A 16,811-nucleotide genomic window follows, 5' to 3' on the forward strand; every position below is an offset into this window, starting at 1 on the left:
GCGAAAAATATTTTTCCGTTAAATTCGCGAAAGTAAATGTTGTAAATTTCGCGATTTTTCGTCCTGGCGAAAGTTTCTGCTCGCGAAAGTTTGTACGCCTAAAGTAACTTAAAGTACCACAAAAGCGGGAGAAAAATCAGTTTTTCGAAGTTTGCAAAAAACGCCACATACCCACATAGAAAATTTTTCAAATTCATTATGTGTATAGAGTAAAGAGCAGTAAAATCGCAAGACACACCTACTGTATAATGTAGGATTTTATAAATATTAAAAGCCTACCGTCAACTGCTCTAACTTGGGACTATCTGACAAAACATGGGACCATGGAGGTACAAAGAAAAACAGGAGTTTAATCTGTCCGTAATTGGTCGTTAAAGTCTTTTGATTTCTTTTATAAAATGTATAAAAAGAAATTCTAAGCTCGCCCGATGAAATAAGACTTTTTAGTAGAACTAAAGATTGCTCTGAACATTCAGTATATTGAAGATATTAGCCTTCTAACATACGAGAATTAACTAAAACTTAGCCCCACAAAACAAGTTTATGTTCCATTTTGTTATCCGTTAAATTTTGTTTTGAAAATTTATTTTCTTAAGCTAGAAAATGGGAAGTTATTTATAAGCATACCCAATTTCAGAATCAATTTTTAGACAAAACGTCGCTGGAGAATTTTGGAGGAGAATTTTAAGTTCACATTGAAGAAAACATTAATTGAAAAATCTTGTCATTTGATGAAGGATTGCCAAGTTTACAGGCCTTTTTTAGTCCAAATATTTTCTTACACTGATGTCAGAAACAATGGATCTTGCCTCATCTAATTTCTAAAACTGAAATAATCCAATAAGATTTCACCAATTTTCACTTTGACAAAAGAGCTCATTAAAAATGCACGATACATGAGATTATGATCATGCAGACCTCGTTTTTCTTTATACCTCCATGATGGGACAGCAATTCTGCCACCATTTCACCGAACCTCCAAAGTCATTTGATTTTAGTTAATGAACGGCGTATTAAAAAATAAATGATTTCTCTTTCGCACTGAGTATGCTTTTAAATTGAAATCTGTAGTGGAACACATGCAACACTGTGTCGTCAAACCAGAAAATTGTCGTTTCAGTTAATTTTCTGAATATAAACGAGATTCAAGGATCTATTACTAAACTAGCAAGTTTTTCGGAGTAAATTTTCAATTTGTTCAATTGATTCCTAAGAATCGATGAGAGTCGAGAAAGGCTAGGAAAAAACAAAAAAGAGCTGTCATTTTACTTACCAAATTTAATATCTACAACATTTCAGTAAAAAAAAGTCTAAGATGGCAGATCTTACTATTAAAATGTCCCCCAAAGGAAAACAAATTGAATTTTAGGTCAGAATTCAAATAAATAAAACAAATCAGCATTCCTTGTTATTTTTTTCAAAAGAAATTTCGAAATTCTGAAAAGTCTGGTAAAATTCGGAATTCCGAAAAATTAAAATAATTCTGAATTTTGAAAAATAAAAAACAATTCGGAATTCCGAAAAATCGAAAAATTCGGAATTCCGAAAAATAAAAAAATCGGAATTTCGAAAAATAAAAAATTCGGAATTCCGAAAAATTAACATCCGGATTAACATTAAAAATTACTACACTTGAAGATGCTGTAAAAATCTTTGGACAGTAATATGCTTGTAGTTCTTTTCAACAATATAATAAGATATCTATTTATATAAAAAAATATCCAAACACTTCTCATATTTTTTAAATTTGACGAACAAATTTGGTCATTGTCGTCAGGGATCATAAATTTTTTTATACCTTGAATCACTTAGCATAGAGAATTCAAGTCGAATTTTGCTACGCCACTCATACTTTAGAAAATAATAGCTTGCATGCTTTTGAATTTTAGGTTATTTAGGTTAACTTTCAAGAACACCTGTACAAGTTCTTTTTTTAAGAACATCCAAAATTTTGGAGCCTTTGGATAATCTTAACTTTTAAAGCCTAAAAATATTCTTAATATGTTCTTATTTTCCCAATTTCGCGTTTATTTTTGTCCATTTCGAAATCGGGCGCAAACCCTTAAAATGTTCTTAGCATGTTTTGAACATTTTGGCCATCGAAGCCTTATGTTCTTATATAGATTGTTCTTATAAAAAACGTGTACTAACATAAGAATTCTGACAGCCTTTGAGAGTGCATTAGCTCAGGCTTAGTTTTCTAAGTAATAATGTTTGAACATTTCCAACAATTCAAGAATCAAATGTGGAGCAAGATCGTTGTTTGTTATTAGCCAGCTTGTACCCATCACACGCCGTTTTTATTGTCACTACATATCCAAGAGTTTACAAGAAACACGACGATCGAGAATTGGCTAGGTTGTAATTAACGTCGAGGAATCTTTGATCATAATCGTTTCAAGTCTTCCAGATTTTTTTTCGTTAGAAGGGGTGATCGGGACAGACATCGATTTCGGTTACAGATTATTCAATTCGAAAATGGCCATTTTGGATGTGCGTGTTGACATATCAGCTGTAACGAAAAAAGAGTATTATCAAATGATTAGTATTTGTGGCACTGCACTTCATGCTGTATCCAAAATGTCAGAAGAAATTTGACAATGTATTTCCTCGATGTGTTTGGGTACGCAATTTTACACAGCAATCAAGCAATCATGCCAATGCAAAGAAAGTTAACAAAGTCAGAACATGGTTTGTCAAAATTCTTCAAAGAAATATATTGCAAATCTCGATTAAAAACTTTTTATGAATTACAACAGAGAAATCAGGTTTTTCTTGACAAAATCTTTTCAAATTTACGAACCGGTACAACCACAAGTACTTAAAAAAGGTGAATATATGAAATAAATTATAAATTGCGATCTTACCATTTTTCTTCAGATGCTGAAATGTTATCTTTTCTTGAAATTCATTTTCATATCACAGCTACACAACAACCTTTCGTGGCTGATAGTAATAAGCAAGAGCTCTTTTTTCAGTTGATTAGATTAAAAATATAATTCTCAATAACCCCCTGTTTTTATCATCCTCTCAGCTATTATGTGCATATAAGTTCGAACAATGACAGGGGGTAACTAAAAATTCTTTATTAATAACAAAAGGCTCTGTTAACGAAATTTTGACGCCTTCGCAAAAGAATACAATGAATCACGAAAAAATTAGCTTGTGTGAAGTTTAATTGAATTTTAAAATCATTCCGAAATACTTCAAAGTATCATAGGTGACAAATTTTTTTTTCTTTTCTTTCTCGAAAAACAGAAGATATGAGTTTAATCATGAGGTTTCATTTACGAAAAAAGTTGCTGAAATACTAAATGTATAAAAGTATATAAGCAAAAGAAGATATGATATCAGAGCGGGTTAGAGCGCCAGCATGTTTAAAAAGTCTGCTCTCGTGGATTCAGCCTTTTTAATGACAGCGAGGTAGTCAGAACTGTGTTTTTTATCGAAGAAAACATGCTATCAATCAGAGTTCCATCTGGAGCTTCGACTGAAGCACTGTCCCACCATCAAGAAAACAAATAATAACAAACACCAGAGATGGCAAGCCGATGACGAACAGAATGACTGCTGTAAGTTTTCTCGTCACACTGCACATATTTATCACACCTTAGTAATTTTAAACGAATTCAGAATGCAGCCTAAACAGCGAATGCTGGACGTTTTATTTTATTTTGAGCGAGCTTTTTGACTGCACACAAAACTATTGAATGCTAGAAGAATGTGAAACTGTACAAGTGAAACATAACTCTTTCTTTTTTAAGGTAAATGTTGGGACTTGCGCACGTTCACAGCTGAATAGCGCTGACAAAACTGCTATAAAAGCAGCATCTGAACGAGTATTGAAGAAAATGCTGACTAATGTGAATTATTGGAAAGATTTCAATGAAGAGGTGGTCATGCAAAGGAAAGATCAATAAGTTTTTGCTATGACAAATACAAATGGTGAATACTACCCATACTACCAAAAGCAAATTACAGGATTTAAGAAAGTAATACACGAAGAATTCAAAGAGACTCCTGTCAGTACAACAACATATATATCACATCAGATAATACTTTGTAAATACCCTAACTATCAGCAGTAATATTGGTATTGCAGTTACATCGTCTTAATCTGAATCTTGTTAATTTAATCACTTTGAGTTTCCAATTTTTTCGGAATTCCGAGTTTTTATGATTTTTCGGAATTCCGAATTTTTATGATTTTTTCAAAATTTCTAATCTTTTGATTTTTCGGAATTCCGAATTTTTACTATTTTTTCGGAATTCCGAATGCTTCTGACTTTTCCAAATTCTGAATATTTCCAATTTTTCGGAATTCCGAATTTTTCTAATCATAATGTTTCCTAAACTTTTGAATTTTCGGAATTCCGAATTTTTCACCTCTAAGAATTTCATTTTATCTTACTTTCAAATTTTGGTAGATTTCACTCCTGAATATCTTTGAGTTATGGTGAAAAATTCTGATCATATTATAGAAACTCTAAAATTTTAGTACTTTCTTCAACATAATTCTTTATTTGTGAATTATTAGTAAAGCTTTATCTTTTTTATCTATTTAAATCAGAAAAGAATTACACCAAAATAGCACAGTGTTCACTCTTTCTAAAAAAGTTAACGAATCTTCAATCCGCTACTTTTTTTATTAGAATTATGACTTAAAAAAAGTATGAGAATCAGATTTGCATATTTCTATGAGAAAGTACCTTCATTTTTAATGTCTATTCAGGTTAATTTCTTAACACAATTATTCAAGCTGAACATCCGTCAAAAGTATAACTTAAATCCGAGTCTTAATTCAAGTATTCTTAGGCTGATCTTCTTCGATTTTCAGAAGCAGTAAAATAAATAGGAGTCGATTAGACTTCCTTTATTCTGTGCCGACTTTTCACAGTAGTATAGAAACAAATGGATGCATTTTTCCTAAATTTTTAGAAACGACAATTTTCTGGTTTGACGACACAGTGTTATGCGAATGTCTGGAACAAAAAAGACCAAATTAGTGGCAAAACGATGGACCGTTTGACGTCAGTCGCGTGTCAATTTGCACACTCGTTATTTGTATTTGTTGATAGGTGGTTAGGCGGCGACCGTTCTCTAATTCTCTAATCAGCGTCCGGTCATTTTTCAATCTCAATTTTGTCACTAATCTCAATCTAAGATTTTCAGTTTGAAAACCACAATTTTCGTCAGATTACCTAACTTTACACTTACCTTAAATTCTCAACATCCTCTCAGGCTTTCTTTTATTTGTTTTTATAGTTCAATCATGTAATAAACGTTTTTATATGACAATCATTGTATTTTTATATGTAGCGAGAATGGGTCTTCGGGCCTGATGTTAAATATATAGATAGATAGATAGATAGATAGATAGATTGATATGATAGATTGAATGAAAACAAAAAAAGTTAAATAAGGGGCGCTATCAGTGAAAGTTATCGTGACATGTTATGCCAAAAAGTATGATTGATAAACTTGGTGGAGTTATCAAAACAAATTTGAGATATAACGGTAAGTGAAAATACAGGCCAGATATCAACAGTCCCATGTTAGAGCAGTTGACGGTAATGTACCGTTTATCAATCATACTTTCTGTCATAACATATCACGATAACTTTCACTGATAGCGCGCCCATTTTAAATTTTTTGTTTTCATTCAAAATAACCGGATGCCGATTGCAGAATTAGAGAATGCCCGCCGTCTAACCGCCAATCGCCCGATGGGATTGACAAATAATGAGTGTGTAAGGGACCATCGGCAAAAGAAAATCCTTCTTTTTAAAGACTCTGACCCCTCTCCCCCTCTTCTTAACAGCCAAACAAATTCTTGAAAAAAATAAACTTTTAAAGGCCTAAAATTACCTTCTCCTATATGTTCTTTCACATTCTTTTTCTTCGCTAACATTGAAATGCTTCTTTATTTCCACAGGAAAAGATGTGGTTTTGAGCCGTGAACTTAGGATTTGACCCGAGGCGAGTCAGGGCGGGATAGGAATAGCGGTTGTTACCATGAGGGTGGCGGAGCGTATTGCCGAATTGGGTCACGTGACAAATTACATTTCTCGATATACGATTGAAAAGTATGGTGGAAGTGATGGATTGTATAGTTTCTTAGTATTTTTAAGACTTTGGGATACTGCGAGAAGCTTCTAATGTAAGTAAGATTTTCCTTTCTTTTTTAACTATTTTTGACGGCATAAACTTTGACCCCCTCCCCCTTACAGCCTGAAGCCGTTAAAAAAAAAGGATTGTTGATTGTTGACGGCCCCTAACTTGCAGAGCGAGTGACTTCAAATGCTCAATCGTTTTGCCACTAATTTGGTCTTCTACGTTTCAGACATTTGCGTGTGTTCCACTACAGATCTTTTTCATATTTCAATTTAGGGGCAGCATCTGTATTCAAAGTCGCCACGCATAACGGGAAAAGACCGTTAGTGGGTAGGTATATTGGAATGTTGAGAGCTAGCTGTGGCATTGATAACCAAAATGAAATTTCACTAAAAATTCCAAGGAAAAAATCAAAGATCGCTTTTACCGTAGCGCTCACTTCTTTGCTTTTTCCTTTAGCACGCTATCCAAAATCCTTTCCCTGAGCAATTTAGGGGCGGTTTCAAGGTATAACATTCTTACCTCAGGAGTTTTAAAGACAAAGGCCTTTTAAAAATTGTGATGGAATTCAGCCGTTGCAAACCTTCGAAAATAGCGACCTTTGTAGCGGGCCGTTTGTTTTGATTTTAGCAGGAATGGAAGCTTCGGTAAAATTTTGGTCAAATCATGAAGACCATTAAGGAGGTGGGTTTAATTTCCGATCTCGGAACATGCAAAACGCCCGTCCGCCCAATATCCACCCAATCAGCTTAAATTCACTTTAATTGTACTTTGACTTTCAAAAAATAGTATTTAAAAATTATGAATTTATAATAATTACAAAAAACAGTTTGATACTTCATCAGTGAAATATTCAATAAATTCCTAGTTTCAATTTTCAGTGGGCGTTTTTCTAGGGCTTTGTTTATCGCGCAATTTTTGCGTCACACAAACTTTCTCGGCCGCTCGTAATAATTATGCATTGCCAAATTTGGTTCTCCATTGTCAAGTCAGGATCGATGGTGACGTCACCTAAGCATAAAAAAGAAAGGATTTCGTCAGTTTTATGCATATATTAATTTGCGAGATATTCTATTCGCCGCGCGAGCGCACTTTTTCGTAGACTAGTCGGAATACTTTTTTTTACTCGCGGGATTGAAGGTAACTTTTCATCTTCGTTATTTTTAAAATGAAGCACAACCGAAAAATAACGAAACTTCAGAAAGTTGTGTATTTCCAGTGAGTAAACGATTCTGACAATTAACTAAATTGATGATGATGATTTTTTTTCGGTCAGGCAAATGTCTCGTATTGGGGGTTCTAGTCTTGACCCCTAAGCCTACGCGAGATTGAAGCGTTTGGGTAAACGAGACCAACTCAAAAAAAGCTGGTGTTTTGAAGCACTTCCGTGCGATCGAAATATCGCTGTTTGTGACGCACTGTTTAGCGCGGTCCGAGGATTGAGCCGAGAACGCTCCGCGAACTCCTGCGCGGGTGAAAAACTTCAGGCTGTCAATCATTTTCTCAAGCGAAGAGTACGCAAAGCGATTCTAGCTTTACGATAGTGCCGCGGATCATCAATGGATAGTATTCAATTATCATTATCCCTTTATTTTCATTCCTAGAACCTTTGCAAAAAAAAGGAAAAATAGAAAAGTTGTATTTTTTACTGCTCTATTCACATACTGAGTTTGAAAGATCTTCTATGTGGCGTTTTTTTGCAAACTTCAAAAAACTGATTTTTGTCCCGCCTTTGCGGGACTTTGGCTTAAGTGCTTGAGTGCAGCATAGGGTACAAAGTCCAAACATGCGTTTCCCCTAATTTTTGTGTGAAGAGTTAGGTCTATACTGCCCTTATTGAAATTTTCATGTCAAAAGTCAGCAACGCGGTAGGGCCAATACCCTGGGGGCAGAAAATAAGGGCCGCTTTAAGGTTAACACATGCGCGCGCACATTTAGTTTGGCAAATTAAAGATGGTGGCATAAGATTCTGTTGATTGCCGACTTGATTCATCGGGATTTACAAGGTCTTAAAAATCCGACAAAATTTACTACCGACCGACCGACCGACCGACTGGATTTGAAGATGTTTTAGGACCCGAATGGAACATATTTTTGATTGCCGCCCTCTGGCTGTTTTATTTTAAATTTCAGATAGATTTAATTTCTGCCCTACAGGCTAGCTCCTTTTTTAGGCCAGGCCCAATTTTGATAGTTTGGTTCGTGTCCTCCGACAGGCTAGCTCTTAAGCTCTAAAACCAACACAAATTCACCACGAAAAATAATGCTTTCCCATCAACTGCCACCATTTCACCGAACCTCCAAAGTCATTTGATTTGAGTTAATGAACGGCATATTTAAAAAAATACACGATTTCTCTTTCTCACCGAGTAGGCTTTTAAGGGGCAGCGTCCGTATTGAAAGTCGCCACGCGTAACGGGAAAAGACCGTTACTTTCAAAACATACCTCGCACGTACTAGACACGCACTGTTGATTCCCATTGAAGAATCATATTCTGGTTTTCATGTTATTAGATGCTGTTTTAGAGCTTTAGGTCTACACTGAAGGGTACAGTACATGAAAATACTTGAACAGGACTCAATGTGGGTTAAGTAAACAAAAAATAATGATTCAAAGACATGCTCCGTTCACCCATGCCTGCCATTATGGGAAAGATCCGAACCTGCGAACAGCGTCCAAAAAAACCCGACGATTTTACAGACTTTCCGAATCGGGTTTTCTTGTAAATAAACAGTCGGCCGGACGACCCGAACGCAACATATTTTCGATTGCCGCCCAGCTGTTTTGCTGTGTTTATGTAGACGATCCATCAACATGGTCCTTGGTTGGATTTCAAGATAATAAGGCCCCTGCTCTTTTTTTTTTTGGGAGGGGGAGCTTGAAAATGTTGATTTAGCCCCTCTACTTGCTATCAATTGCAATTGAAGGTAAAGGTAAATTTCTTTGATCTTTGAGTATTTTCTTTTGTTCCTTACATCAATTCTTTTACAAAAATCAAGCTCACAGTCACAGTCAGACACAGAAAAAATCACACAAACAGAAAAGCTGGACTGATTTTTTCAACTCAAAATATTAAAATGAAACATCTTTTCTCAAATCTGCAAATATTTTAGAGAGGGCCTTCAGACACAACCCAAACAATCCAGGCCTGGCCTGTTTGATACCTGGTTCAGCAGAAATCCATATCCAAAAGTGAAAGGTGAAATTTGAAGAATTTTGATGCCCACAACTCGGCCGCCATTATGATCCGAAGCTCTGTAGACTAAATTTACGAGCTCAATTTATCACTCACCAACTAGCCGTATTGTATAAGGGTTGCGAAGCGATCCAGACTCCACCTCAATTCGCAAGTTGCTAGCAAAATAAGAGACACTCTTAAAATCCTTCTAATAAAGCCTCTAATAAAGCCGCTATAGAGACAGGGTCGTAAGAGCCTTAATGCCCCAAACAAACCACCACATAATCCACGGAGGCACAACACCCGCCACGCATCGCCCTTTTTTTCCTTCTAGTTATTCTAGTGTAAATGATGCCTTAATAAAATCGAACGATATTAGTCGAACGATCGAACATTTTTATTCGAATCACGAATCGTCTGTCGAAATCATCAAAACATAAAAATAAAACAAAAACAAAAATGTACAAAGATGGCTTGTTGGTTCTTGGGCAGTTTTGATTTATTTCTTGACAAATTCGACAAATTTGATTACCTCCGTACTTCTTTATCATAGAATATCCACTTGGTTTTGCAAGGTAAGTTTCGTTCATTAAAAGAGCACTCCTCCCGCCCGCCCACGCGACTTGCAAAAACCTCTCATTAATTGACCTTATTTGATACTTGGTACTTGCTGTTTAAAGTCAAGGGATGATGAAGATCTTTTCTGTCAACGTTCAATCTAATTTTTTCCATTTAACAGCAAAATAAACATTTAAAACCGAAGAACCACTGCTTAGATTGCATAGATGGGTGCCGCCCGCGCGGCAATTTGATCAACTTCAGATTTTAAGTCCGTGTTTCGGCTTCCGGTAATTTTGTTGCGGTTCACTGTTAGGGTACACCATTTTAAAACGGCATTTTTCGCAGTCCTAGCTACCAAACCGAGAAAGTTTTCGTGGCTTCAAGCCAAACCATTCATCAAGGTCATTTTGATAAAATCATCGGTTTGAAGATATGATTTATATAGCAAATCTTATAGCAAATTTTCGCTTGGGATAGAAGTTTAAAGGTACGTGCACAATATAGCACTAGCCGTATTGTATAAGGGTTGCGAAGCGATCCAGACTCCACCTCAATTCGCAAGTTGCTAGCAAAATAAGAGATACTCTAAAAATCCCTCTAATAAAGCTGCTATAGAGACAGGGTCGTAAGAGCCTTAATGCCCCAAACACACTACTACATAATCCCACGGCGGCATAACACCCGCCGCCGCCCGCCGCGCATCGCTCTTTTTTTCTTTCTAGTTATTCTAGTGTAAATGGTGCCTTAATAAAATCGAACGATATCCGTCGAACGATCGAACATTTTTATTCGGATCGAATCACGAATCCGTCTGTCGAAATCATCACTCAAAACATAAAAATAAAATTAAAACAAAAACAAAAATGTACAAAGATGGCTTGTTGGTTCTTGGGCAGTTTTGATTTATTTTTTGACAAATTCGACAAATTTGTACTTCTTGTACTCCGTACTTCTTTATCATAGAATAATATCCACTTGGTTTTGCAAGGTAAGTTTCGTTCACTAAAAGAGCACTTCTCCCGCCCGCCCGCGCGACTTGCAAAAACCTCTCATTAATTGACCTTTATTTGATGCTTGATACTTGCTGTTAAAAGTCAAGGGATGATGAAGATCCTTTCTGTCAACGCAACGTTCAAATCAAACTATTTTTTTTCCATTTAACAGGAAAATAAACATTTAAAACCGAAGAACCACTGCTTAGATTGCTTAGATGCGTGCCGCCCGCGCGGCAATTTGATCAACTTCAGATTCTAAGTCCGTGTTTCGGCTTCCGGTAATTTTGTTGCTGTTCACTGCTAGGGTACACCATTTTAAAACGGCATTTTTCGCAGTCCTAGCTACCAAACCGAGAAAGTTTTCGTGGCTTCAAGCCAAACCATTCAAGGTCATTTTGATAAAATCATCGGTTTGAAGATATGATTTATATAGCAAATTTTACAGCAAATTTTCACTTGGGATAGAAGTTAAAGGTACGTGCACAATATAGCAAAACTGCTTCGCTCATAAATTCGCTTCGCAAAAAGTGTCAGCGCAGTCGTAGCGCTGATAAATTTGCTTTTATCTGATATTCCGATGGCGTATTGGCGGCCGCCCACGCTAAAGCTCTAAAGGAGCGGGCCGACCTTCCAGAGGTTTAGCGTGTCGGAAGAAAATTTCTACATCGGGTTGCCAGATTAAATTTGCTTATTATCTGGCACCCAGATGGTGAAATTTTCATCCGACACGCTAAAGCTCTGAAGGTCGGGAAAATTTTCAACATCTGGAAGGTTTACATTACGGAATTTTGCGAGACCGCGTCAAGAATTTTGCAGCGGGAGGAGGTCTGGTAACCCAGCCCTCGTTTTTGGGGATTGGCGGGTTCAACCGAAATATTTCTAGGTTTTACGGGTAAGGGCTGTTGAACCCGACTGAGGATGCGGCACATCAAAGGCCGACTATCATTCCTCTCTTAAGCCTTATAATACCCCAAACACACCACACAAACCACGGCGGCACAACACCCGTCGCCCCGCGCAACGTTCTTCCTTTCCTTCAAGTTCTTCTATAATGTAAATGGTGCCTAAAAAAAATCGAACGATGATATTCGTCGAACGTTCGAACATTTTTATTCAAATTGTCTGTCGAAATCATCAATACTACAAAAGTAAACAAAAGCAAAAATCTACAAAGATGGCTTGTTGTTGGTTCTTGGCTACGATGGCCCCTAAGGCTCACCACGCACTTCCAGTTCTTATAAAATTTGTGAACTAGAACTGTCTAGGGTCATGGCCCAGAAGGCTCACAAGACACTGCGCACTTCCGAGTTTTTTTGTGACGACACTGCACACTTCTAAAAATATTTTAGAAACGTAAAAATCCCCCTCGAAAGATAGCCGTTCTGGTCAGCAAAATAGATACCGAGTTGTAATAAGTGAGTTGATGATAATAGCGAAGAGGCTCGGAAATCCCGAGTTATTTTTCTTGAGTTCAAAAGCCGAGTTACGAAAAACCGAGTTATGGTGTTATTTTTCGGAAATTTTGACGTTATTTTGTACCTTCTATATGACGTCATTTTCAATTCTGTAGCTCGTTTTTTTCCTTGACTTTAAAATTTCGAGTTATCTCTGATGGTATCTTAACTCAAGTAAGTCCTTCCTTTAAATTTTCGAGTCATTTCTCGTTTTTTAACTCGGTTTTGTTTTTATTAAATTTTCGAGTTATACCTTCCGAGTGTTCTAAATCAAATAGCAGACTGGGAGTCCAGAAATCACAGGGATTCATCAGACTGGAAACTATCCCCTCAAGTCTTCAGGAAAGTTGTTGGCCGATTTGGCCAACTAGCCATAGACCTATTTGCTTCCCGGCTTTATCATCAGCTACAAAACTACCTCTCATGGAGACCAGACCCATTCAGCAAGGGAGTAGATGCATTGCAACACAATTGGTCAATCCAATTGGGTCGAATATTGTACGCTTTTCCCCCTTTCTCGCTGCTGCCAAGAGTCCTAAGCAAGGTTTTGAGGGATCAGGTCCAAACAATGATCTTGATTGCTCCAGTGTGGCAATCACAAACATGGTTTCCAAAACTTTTGCAACTGTCAGTTGCAAACCCACTGATTCTTCCTCAAGTCCCAAATCTTCTTTTGAACTCGAACAAGACTAAACATCCGTTAACAGAGAACAACTCTCTAAGGCTACTCTTGTCTCCCGAATAGACGTCCCCCCCGCTAATTGTTAAATGAAAGAAAATCCATCCCCCGCTCTTATTAAGACCCCCCCCCCGCTTATTAAGTTCGAATAATTTAATATTTTATTACAGTGTAGATAGACCTTAAACTTGTTAAAAATTTTCCTTTTTGTTAGTATTGGTTCTTATTTTACGTGTTCATTTGTTAAAGTTTCTTTTTTTGTTGTTGAAATTGATATCAGTTAAAAAAAATTCTGTCTTCGAATTACCCCCCCCCCCCCCCCTCTTATTCCATCCCCCCTGCTTATTAGAATTTAGAAAATTTTCCTACCCCCCTGCTTATTCGGACCCCCCGTCTATTCGGGAGACAAGAGTAGCGGCTTGGAAAATTTCAAGCAATCCCTTGTCCAGACAGGGATATCAGAGTCAGCTGCCAATCTTATCTCCAACTCGAGGAGAGCAGGTACGAATGCAAATTATGACTTATCCTGGGAGAAATTTGCTAGCTGGTTTCTGGGAAACAGGTTGATCCGTTTCACTGCCCTTTAAGGGGGGGGTTTGTACTTTTACGGTGTGACGGGATTGGCCCTTTTTTAGTACGGTATTACGGGATTTGACGAAAAAAAAACAACGGGAAAACGGTATTTTAAAATCAGACGGTGACGGTATTTAGCCTTATTTTTTGTCATTATGCCGGTATTTGAACCTGTACAAACCGGTGTGACGGTGTTATTATTTTTTTCAATTTTCGGTATTCCGGGATTCAGAAAAAATTTTGACGGGAAAACGGTATTTCGAACCCCTACAAACCCCCCCCCCCTTTAAGTGATGTTTTGGATTTTCTAGCTCACTTGTTTGATTCTGGAGTGCAGTATCGAACAATAAATTTGTATCGATCGGCTATCTCAGCTTTTCACTCTCACATTGAGGGAAAACCAGTAGGACAGCACCCTCAAGTATGCCAACTATTGAAAAGGAGTATTTGATATAAAGAAGCCTCCTAAACCAAGATATGCTTTTATGTCCAAACTGTACTTGATTATATTAAATCTCAGATAAGGATCTCACCTACAAATTGGTTATCCTTTTAGCCTTGACATCAGCATCTAGGGCCTGTACTATTCATTGCCTTAAGCTGGATTTTATGTCTGAGTACCCAACTTATGTCAGGTTTCGATTCGACAAACTTCATAAAGGCTGGAAAACTAACAAAAGTTCTCCAGAGGTGAAATACTACAAGTTTGAGGGAGACTCAGAACTCTGTCCAGTTTCTACCTTAAATGTTTACAAGGAACGTTCAAAACCCTGGAGGAACAATTCTGATCAACTATTTCTAAGTCATGTGAACCCCCATAAAGGGGTTTCAAGTAGCACTATTTCCAGGTGGATTAAAGATGTTCTCAAGTTAGCAGGCATTAATACAGCAATTTCCAAAGGGCATTCAGCTCGTTCTGCCTCTTCCTCGAATGCGGGACTAGCTGGGGCTTCAGTCTCAGACATTCTTGAAATGGGGGCATGGTCAAATGAATCAACATGGCAAAGATTTTACAATAAGCCTATAATTACTGCTGAGGAAACTTTCCAGCGTAGAATATTGAGTAAAAGATCGGGTAAAAGGCTTTGAACAGAGGTCGTTAGACTAGGGACTAAGCCGTTAGACTAGGTTCCAGTCGTACCGAGTCGGTTAGGTTGGAAGTAACCAATATTACATCGACGGAGATTTTATGAAATAAAATTAGAGAATTACATAAAGGCGCGAAGCGGTTCACTGTTAGGGTACACCATTTTAAAACGGCATTTTTCACAGTCCTAGATACCAAACCAAGAAAATTTTCGTGGCTTTAAACCGAACCTTTCATGGTCAATTTGACAAAATCATCGGTTTGAAGATGTGATTTATATAGCAAATTTTCGCTCGGGATTGAAGTTAAAGGTACGTGCACACAATGTGGCAAAACTGCTTCGCTCGTAAATTCGCTTTGCAATAATAGTGGAAAATTTGCTTATTGATGATTTATCTGATATTCCGATGGCGTACTGGCGGCCGTACACGCTAAAGCTCTAAAGGAGCGGACCAATATACCCGAATATGAATAAGATATGCTCGACCTTCAGTTCAGAGCAAAGCGTGTCGTGTAGCATATTTCCACATTTTGGTACCACTCGAAAACGAGAAAATCGCTAAAATCAGTGTCGAAATATATTGGCAATTTTGGGTATTTGAACGTTTTTCAGAATTTAAAGCTCAGGCGTGAATTGCAATTTCAGTACTACCACTTTGTTTCACTTCAGGGGATTTTTCGATTTGGGAAGGGTATCCAGGCTATATTCTCAGCCATATTGTATTGGAACATTTTTGAGCTTTTAGATCCTGAGATCCTAAGAAGTTAATGTTAAGTATAATGTTAAAACTCAGAGTTACAACTCTACTTTCCAACCGTACTTTAAAGCACTTGATAATTATTTGCGGTTTTGACTTGAGGAAATTCCCCTTATGAGCCAAATATTTCGGCACCGATCAAAAATAAGGCTTCACTTTTTCTTGCCTGAGAAAGGTAGTTAAAGATTCGCTTCTAGTCCTTAAAGCAACCTCGTTCACTGCGTATTATCAGCTTTTGATGATTACTGATAGCGCTAAATAATACCCTGACATTGTCTGGTTTTCAAACGCGTAAGATTATTCTCTGACGTCTATCAATAGATAGCGTGTAGATAAAGCCTGGAATATACGGGGACGAGGTTGGGCTTATACTTTATCGGTTCTACTATATATACACCTGAATGCCACAATGGTCAGAATATGTTGGTATTTCTGGGTATTTTAGCGTCTTTCAGAATTTAAAATTCGGGCGAAAACGGCGTTTTAAAGTTTTCTAGTTTTTAATCGAATATTTCGATTCGGGAGGGGTATAATGGCTTTCAGTCTATATTCTGAGCCTAGCCGAACCATTCACAAGCTTTTAGACCCTCAGATCCTAAACTGCTATTTAAAAGTCTTAACTCTACTTTCCAACCTTAAGTTAAGTCACTTAAATAGTTAAAAACTACTTGCGGTTTTTAAAAGTTTGCCTGACCTTTTTAATTAAGTCCAGTGAACTTAGGAGCGTTTGGCGAGGTCACCATTTTGAAAAAAAAGTTAAAAATCCAAATAAAAATAAAACTACTTGGAGTTGAAAGATATAATCAAAAATGAGAAACATCAATGGCAGATTTGCAATCCCTTATTCTCAAATAAAAACATTGCTTCATACTGTTTTTACCTTTACCTAGCCTAGGCAAAAGCATATTACCATATACTACCGGGCCACTTAATCGAGTCATCCAGTCTATAAAAAAGCTTTAAGTGGGCCCGGGCTAATCAGGAGCTAGACAATAATATCAATTTATCACGAAACTAATCACGTGTACACGCGGCACAGAAAAGAGCGGGAAATCGTGCTGTTTATTCAGAAGATGTGCTTTGTTTGTTTTCAAAATTTCAGCAAAGTATGAAAAGATGTTTTAGCTTGGTGGAAAGATTTAAAAAAGCAGATTTTCTTTTGAAAATGTGGCGCAAACAGAATAACGGTAAGCATTCATTTTAGACCCAATAATCTTGAATATCCAAATACGAGGAAAGGGAAAAAAAACTTTTGTCGCTAGGATCATAACGCACAGCACGTTGTTATCTTTGAAAGTTCAAAAGCAAAATATTGATTTTCTTTGGATTAGCACTAACCAACCACAGAAAACCAAAACTATTTCTTAATCTAAAATTATGGTAAATTTGGATACTGTCAGACGAGGTTAAA

General features: G+C 37.0%; 1 long non-coding RNA gene across 1 annotated transcript; it reads right to left on the reverse strand.

Annotated features, from left to right (window-relative positions):
• Positions 1–1,650: 1,650 nt before the first annotated feature.
• Positions 1,651–3,148, reverse strand: LOC136801751 (uncharacterized). Its single transcript, XR_010845916.1, has 2 exons — positions 2,868–3,148; positions 1,651–2,512 (listed from the first exon to the last, which is right to left on the reverse strand). It is a non-coding gene; the product is annotated as an uncharacterized lncRNA (long non-coding RNA).
• Positions 3,149–16,811: the final 13,663 nt, after the last annotated feature.

Source organism: Clytia hemisphaerica, unplaced genomic scaffold (assembly GCF_902728285.1).
Source record: "Clytia hemisphaerica strain Z4C2 unplaced genomic scaffold, Clytia hemisphaerica genome assembly, whole genome shotgun sequence".
Lineage (NCBI taxonomy): Eukaryota > Metazoa > Cnidaria > Hydrozoa > Leptothecata > Clytiidae > Clytia > Clytia hemisphaerica.